Here is a 6,882-nt window from a genome sequence, read left to right as displayed (position 1 = left end):
GTCATCATTTTGCCATCAGTGCAGTTTGCTTTGGATGCCATTCTCTATACCAAAAACTGAAGTTAAATGTTTAAAAATAAAACTGGTAAATAAAGCCCAGTGAAATTATCATTTGTGAAACTGGTAAAATTAAAAAGGGCCACCTTTCTCAGCTTCATTGAACTGATGTGCATAGTGCTAAAACAGAACATTCAAACAAAATAAAACATGCACACTGAACATTTCATACCATTCTACAATTTATCCTCAGCTCCACCTTGAATGCACTAGGTACAAAATAACTTAGGTCTTCTAAGCTGAAGATTCAAACAAAATATTAAGGCAGGGAATGAGAGTGGGGAAAAAACAAAACACAGGATTAAAAATGATGGGACACAAAAGGCTGACTAAGAATAGCTAACTTATGGAGTAAGTAAAGTTCAATTAGCACTATCTTAGTACACTTATAGACATATAGGTGTCATTTTTCTGTATTGTGCTATCATGATTCAGACAGCAGTGAAGTATAAGAAAATATGTTTAAGAGTACCATTGACTCTGCAAAGAGCACATTGGCTGTGGTGGTCTAACTGTTTGCAAGTTGGCCATAGTTTGGCTGCTGAATACAGAAACTGAATGTGACTCTTACATTATAGCCTTTAGAAGTATTATAGCTGTTTACAGTCATTGAATAAAATCAAATCTAAATATAGTCTCTGTATTAACATGATATACACTGGTGCAATTAGAAAGCATTCAGCTTCAGACTTTCTGTAAGATCAGAGTGTGTTAACTGTTATGTGGAGTCTCTGACACACATAAATCTTCCACAGTTTCCACAAATTAGAATCCCCACAAAAGAATTGACTAAGTGGCTAAAGGAAAACAAAAACAAAACAAACAACGACGACAAAGGACTACTTGAGCAAGTTCTCTTATATTCATGTTTTCTGAGGACAGAAATAGATTTCATGACAAAGTATATCATCAGTGTTTAGCTTACATCTCCAGATGTCTGGGTCTGTTAGTTCTATTATAAAGAATTCTAACTGGGGAAGCAAATGACAACCATTCTCTGTAATCTACATAAGCCACAAAATAAGTCAATTCAGTATGTGCTTCATTGTGATTGATCTCATTCTGATTTATGATTAATCTTCTTTTGAAGCTGTAAATCTGATTTTATTGTACTGCTTGAAAGATGCAGTACAAAAGTTAAAATCTTTTGTTTTTATAATATCTTATTGTCAATATATACACATTAGAACAGCAAAAGAGAAGATCTAGCTTTGTTTTAAACTAACCAGGTAGTGTTAGGCTTTATACTGCCAATCAGTTTGCAAACTTGCAATGGAAACCATCTACATCCATGAAGCATTAAACAATTCTCTAATTAATCAGTTTAATTTATCTTCTTAATACTTAGTAGCTAATCTGTTGATGCTTCATAGAATACTCTCTACCTACAGAGGCCTGGGCTTTCGGCTGCTGCTGATTAGTGCCAGGTTGGTTAATAATAAAGCTCCCCTCATTTGTGATCTTATTAGGGAGGAGAATGCCAACCTGGCATGTATTACCAAGACCTGAAGTGGGGGGGAGGATCTCTTTTCTGAAATGTGCCCGGCTGGGTTTAGAGTATGGCACCAGCCAAAACCTCAGGGCAGGGGAGGGGATGTAGCAGTAGTCATCCGGGAATCTCTGTTAGCCTTCAGAGGTGCTGTTCCCCAAGTTGCCAGTTGTGAGACCTTGTTTTTTGAAGATAGGCTCGCAGGATCAGTTGGGACTGTTGCTACTGTAGCAGCCTTCCTGCTGCATAGCAACCTTCCCACCTGAGCTGCTGGCTGCCATCTTGGGGTTGGCTAATGGAGTTCCCCAGGCTCATGGTCCTGGGGGACTTCAACTTGCCATCCCTTGGGCTGGCCTTGGAAGCAGCCCAAGGGCCTATCCCAGGTCATTCATGGCCCAGCTCAAAACAGTGGCCACACACCAGACATGGTTTTCTTGTTAGAGCAATGGCAATGTGATCTGAGGGGGGAGCTATCCTTGTCCCCTCTGTCATGGTCAGATCATGCCCTGGTGACCTTGAGATTCTCTTATATTGCCCCCCTCTGCAGGGAGGCAGGACCTATTTGATTGGTCTGCCCCAGGTGACTGATGGACCTGGTTGGATTCCAAAGAGAACTGGGGGTTGTTCCTGAGGCCCTTCTGCACGGTCCTGCTCGACACTGGCTGCTACCTGGAATAGGAAGGTGGCTGAGGCCTTAGATAGGATCGCAGTCATGTGACCTCTCTTGGCCCATCACTCCTGTCACTCCCCGTGGTTTACGGAGGAGTTGAGGGAACTGAAAAGAATCAAGAGATGTCTGCCGCTGGAGGAAGACGAGGGATGTATCTGATCAGACACGAGTTAAAGCCACTATCAAGGTCTACCTCATGGTGGTAAGAGTGACAAAATGTCAGTATTTCTCCGCTCTTATTGTGTCCACAGAGTGCTGCCCAGTGGCCCTATTTAGGATTACCCAGACCCTCCTGGGTAAGGGGGGCTTGGAGTTTACCTTGAGGACCGCACGGAGAAATTTGCTGTGCATCTGGTGGATAAAATTGCCCAGATTCGTTCCCAGTTGGAGGCCAAGCATGATGCAGGTCCTTTGAAGATACCTTGGGAGGCGACTTACCCAATCATCTGGGAACAGTTTGATCCTGTTGGGCCCAAGGAAGTGGGCAGGGTCCTTGGATCTATAAGCTTTCCCACCTGTATATTAGATCCATGCCCCTCCTGGTTGGTCAAGACCACCCAGGAGGTGACATGTGGGTGGGTCCTAGCAATGGTGGACTCATCCTTGGTGGAGGGAGTGTTTCTGACACCATTTAAGAAGGTGCTGGTTCACTCTCTCCTCAGGAAGCCATCGCTGGACCCTACCATCCTAGACAAATTTTGTCCAGTCTCTCACCTCCCTTTTTTGGGAAAGGCGATAGAAAACGTGGTGGCACCTCAGTTCCAGAGGGTCCTAGATGAAATGGATTATTCAGTTAGGTTTCAGGCCTGGATATGGAACAGAAACAGCATTGGTCATGCTTTTAGATGATCTCTGGAGGGAGTGGGATGGGGGTAGTGCATCCATCCTGGCTCTCTTGACCTCTCAGCGACTTTCAGTACCATCGACCATGGTATCCTTTTGGGTCAGCTGCAGGAGTTGAGGGTGAGGGGCACAGTTTTATGCTGGACACCTCCTTCCTCCAAGGCCAGTCCCAACTGGTGTTGATAGGGACCGAGAATTCCAGCCCACGGCCCCTGCTGTGTGTGGTGCCACAGGGCTCGGTGCTCTTTCTGCTCCTTTTTAACATCTACATGAAGCTGCTGGGTGAGATCATCCATCACCACGAGATGAGGTATCATCAGTATGCTGACGATACTCAATTGTACATCTCCATCCCAGGTGAATTAAGTGATGCTGTGGATGTTCCTTCATGGTACCTGGAGGGTGTGGGGGTTCTGGATGGGGAACAACAGGCTTCAACTGAACCCTGGTAAGATGGAGTGGCTGTGAGTGCAGGGGCCTCCTGCATCTGGTTGCTTACCATTTTTAGTCCTGGGTGGGGTGGCATGGACCCGGTGCACGATCTGGGTGGTTGGTAGCTTGAGGATGCTCTCTCTGCCTTTTTAGTTTTAATCTTTTTAGTTTTTAGCTTTAGCTTTTTAACATATACAGGTTTATGATTGTGGTGTGTTTGTGTGTAGAAAACTTGTTTCCCCAGAAATTTATAAAGAGATACTCTGGAGATTGATGAGGAGCCTACTTTGTCCCCTTTCAGTGATCATAGGCCTGGAAGGCTCTGGGACTGAGAAGCCTAGAATCCAGCTGTCACGGGATAATTTGCAACTCTTTGTCTGCAACAGGGAAATGGGAGAACCCCATCACCAGATCAGCTGTAGTTTGTTAGTCACCATTGCAAAGAAAATTGCTAGGCTGAAGTGGCTTGAAGAAACTTTGTTTCTAAAGATTCATCTGAGGTAAGATGGCCAGAGCATTTTAAGCTGTTTTCCTCCAAATTATTCTTGTCTCCCAGGGAAAGTGGAAGGGTGTGTGTGTTAGCGGTGGTACTCTGCATGTACGTCTGTGGGAGTGACTGCACATGCATATGTGTATGCCTAAGAATGTGGGAAAGAAAATGAAATCATCCTCTTTCAAAGCTATAGGCAATGGAATTTTGAAAATGTTACATCATTTAACTAAGAAAACATATTTTTAAAAGCCCACTCATTTTGTAGCAAAACCACCAAGAATAATTATTTGTGGATCATAATCTTCTCTTTTTGCTCTCACAAGAGAGCAAGAGCTAAAGAAAATGTGTGTGATTCACTCTGTCTCCTTCCCTCACTTCTGCTCTGGATGTTAAAGTTTGCCTCAATTCAACTTTTATTGGGAATGTTGCTCATGTGCTAGATCAGAAAAAATGTGGACCTAATAGATTGATTTTTAATTTGTGGATTATGCCTCACCTTGCGGTATCTGTGCAGTTTTATGCATTGTTGAAACACCTATTTTTTCTGAATAAAAGGGTGAAGATTCCAAATTGCTTTTCTTTTTTCTTTACAAAAATGCTTCTATTCTTGGCTGCCAGCTGTTACCATCTGCAACCTTATGATTGTGCTCAACCTGCCCCTTCTCTTTTTAGCAAATGTGTAGATTGAGTATATATGTAATCTAGTCTGGCTCCAAATCTTTCTCAATCCAGTATCAACTATTGTAGGGAAAAATAACAAGAAAAACTGAATCACAACAAAGAGCTATTCCTGAACCTAGTTCAGCATTCTGTTTTTCACTGTAGTAATCCAGAAGTTCACAAAAATAATATTAACACTGGTATATCCATGTTTGCCTGCCTCTGACATGTTGCTTCTGATTCTGGAGATAATAGACAATCATAAATTTTAATTCCACTTTAAAACTATAGGATTATAGTCTATCATGGTCTAACTTAGATTTTTTAAGCTAAAAATCTGAAATTATCAATTCCTCATAAAAATCTGTGTCAGTCCTTGATAGGATTTTTCTTTTATCCTGAACCTTCTAAATTCCTAAAATATTATTTCTGAGATATTGACCCAGTTTTCAAAATGTGGCTGCAACCATTTATTTGTATAAGTGCACTTTATTATTGGTATTTTTATTTTAAATCAAATCCTTTTGATTCTTAATGTGAGAATGTCCTTATGTTCTCAATATCCCTTGCTTTCTTGGCCACTATGATTTTAGACGATGCATATGTGAGATGACAATTCTAAAATAAATTGATATTGTCTTTAGTTTACTGCTCACCCTTTCTTTAGATAATTTCTGAGCAATTTAATGCCACTAGTCCCAATAGAGACCCCAAGGCATTCCACTCTTGATAGTTCTTCATTACAAAGCATAGGGATTTAGTCTTATTCTCTGCAGTATTTTCTGTTCTTTAAGTAGTTCCCAATCCATAAAATAATTTTTTAAAATTTCATTATTGTTATATCTACTCAGTTTTTGGGAAGGGACTTTGCCAAAAGCATTTGAAAGTCAAAGTCAGCCATGGTGCCTCAAATTAGCTCTATCCTCGTGCTTGTTGATGCTCTCAAAAAACTTTTTTAAAGGTCACTGTAAACATTTGCCTTCAATAAAGCCATGCTGATTTTTCTTCAGCAAGACTTGGTCTTCTATATATCTGATATTATTTATGCAACACTTTTCTGCCAAGTTATTTGGCTCTCTCCCTTTAATAAGGCCCCTATCTCTTTTTAAAAATAACTATTCTTTTGGCTACTTTTCAATCTACAATGCTTGATTTTCCTAAGAGCCTGAGCAATGGGAACAATCACACTTTTTCTCAGGAATTATCTGTTCAGGCTGCATTGTGAGCAATGGACCAAGCTAAAAGTACCTGGGGATGCCAGGATTCTTTTCAACATCTTCCTCTCCCTCACACCTCTACAACATGCTGTGGGGAAGATACAGATAGTTTTATCAAAAGTTTAAACAGATCTCTTGCAGAGAGCTTTTACAATTTAACTGAGGGCTGCATGAAATTGGAACGGCATGTAGCCTTTGTCAGGTTCGGTCAGCACGGGGCTTCGGGGAAGCTCGTAGCCAGCGAACTCCACCGGCGGTAGCTAGCGAGGAAAAGAGGAACTGAAAGCGCCGCTAATTAACGGGCCACCTGCGCCCAGCCAAACAGGAAAACCGCAGCGGAAGCGTTTAACTATAAACTGATAACGGCGCGAGCCAACAATGAACGAGGCCGCAGGCAGCGAAACAAGATCGCGCGCAGCACAGAACCCTCGGGCTTGCACGTAACGGGGAGGGACCAACCCAAGCCGGGGGGGGGACTGCCCATCAAGGACAATGGACCCTGACCGAACCTGCCATCATGGACAATCAAGGGGGATTATTGGGGGGGCCAATAATCCGCAGCAGCAACGTGATCGCGGGGCGGAAAAAAGTGCGGGAAGGGGGGAATATAACAAGTGATGCAATTGTACCAAGCCAGTCCTGGCTTTGCTTGTGACTACTACGTTACGCATGAGTAAACCTTCTTTGTGAACCACACGTGTCACGAGAGTTTCTCTGTCGAACGGGGCAAATCTTACATATGTCAGGTTCGGTCAGCACGGGGCTTCGGGGAAGCTCGTAGCCAGCGAACTCCACCGGCGGTAGCTAGCGAGGAAAAGAGGAACTGAAAGCGCCGCTAATTAACGGGCCACCTGCGCCCAGCCAAACAGGAAAACCGCAGCGGAAGCGTTTAACTATAAACTGATAACGGCGCAAGCCAACAATGAACGAGGCCGCAGGCAGCGAAACAAGATCGCGCGCAGCACAGAACCCTCGGGCTTGCACGTAACGGGGAGGGACCAACCCAAGCCGGGGGGGGACT

The sequence above is a fragment of the Python bivittatus genome, unplaced genomic scaffold (genome assembly GCF_059951505.1).
Source record: "Python bivittatus isolate LINGU-HERP-01145 unplaced genomic scaffold, Pbiv_v1 ctg000610_np1212, whole genome shotgun sequence".
NCBI classification, from domain to species: Eukaryota; Metazoa; Chordata; class Lepidosauria; order Squamata; family Pythonidae; genus Python; species Python bivittatus.
Note: the sequence above shows the minus strand (reverse complement) of the source record.